This window comes from Peromyscus californicus, unplaced genomic scaffold (assembly GCF_007827085.1).
Source record: "Peromyscus californicus insignis strain IS unplaced genomic scaffold, ASM782708v3 Scaffold_12__1_contigs__length_115047231, whole genome shotgun sequence".
Classification (NCBI taxonomy): domain Eukaryota; kingdom Metazoa; phylum Chordata; class Mammalia; order Rodentia; family Cricetidae; genus Peromyscus; species Peromyscus californicus.
The window spans coordinates 1,646,074-1,647,208 of NW_026294413.1; positions in this window are offsets into that span (position 1 = coordinate 1,646,074).

The window sequence follows — 1,135 nt, forward strand, 5'->3', positions numbered from 1 at the left end:
AATTTGTTGGGAGCACAGAAGAGACTGCAAGGGACTAGTAGAAAGAATGCTAAGAACAGAGGCACAGACTTGGGTGGGTGCCTGGCCAGGATGAATGGCTTTGCTATTTGAAACAAGCTTTGTGTTTTTGAGACTCTGAATTTTGTTACCAGTAAAGTAGGTATGATTAAAAATTTTTTACTGTATAATACAGAATCATCAGACAAGCCTAGAAAGCCATGGGCACCGAGACTTTCTATATTACAGCTGCATGTGACATTTAAGGACCAAAAGAAAGACATCCAGTAAAGATTTAAAGCCTTCTAAATGTTCATAAAGGGACTGCTGACTTAGATACTCCTTGGATCTATAGCTAAGGCAACAATGTAGATAAAATACACAGCAAGAGGAATGACATTCAGAGTCTTCCCCAGTTCTGCCACTAAATGGTTCTAAAGCCTGAGAATGTCACAGGTATGTCAAGCATGGGTTTCCTCTCATGTATAAAATGGAACGATTTGACTAGGTAGCTGTCAGGGCCCCTTCCAGTTCTAAGGTCTTATGGAGGATTTTTTTTTACCCTTCTGCTGTTTTGAGTTATAGATATTTCCAACCCTTCCCCAAGATCAAGGATCTTATCTGCTCTAGGCTCACTGGATGTGAGCCTGCCATGAGTGCTTTTATGTTTAGAGAGGAGCACCAAAATCACAAGGAGGAATTTCTTTCCTTGGGCATCTCATAAGTCCCATGATAATTGGTAAGAAGTAGGAATGGGGTGGTGATTAAACTAAAAATACAGGAAGAGGGAGCACATGGGGGAACATTGGCTTTGCCAAGTATCATAAACCCCTGGAAGTGATCATTTGTAAGCCGTGTGCTTTTAAGAAGCTGTATTCCATAAAAGCCTATTGATTGGGCATAGTAGTCTTCAGCCAAGAAAAAAGGGGTGCCAATGATGTAAGCTCCCCAGACTTCAATAATGTTTTGCTAACTGATGTAATATTCCACAAATGGGTGCAACCTCAAATTAACAGCCCTGAATTGAGTCTGATAATGATATTGCACAACATCGTATCTACTCCTCAATCAATACTTCATTTTCTCATACAGCCTTTGGTCTCTGAGCTTTTATTGTGTTTTGCAGGGAACGGCAGTG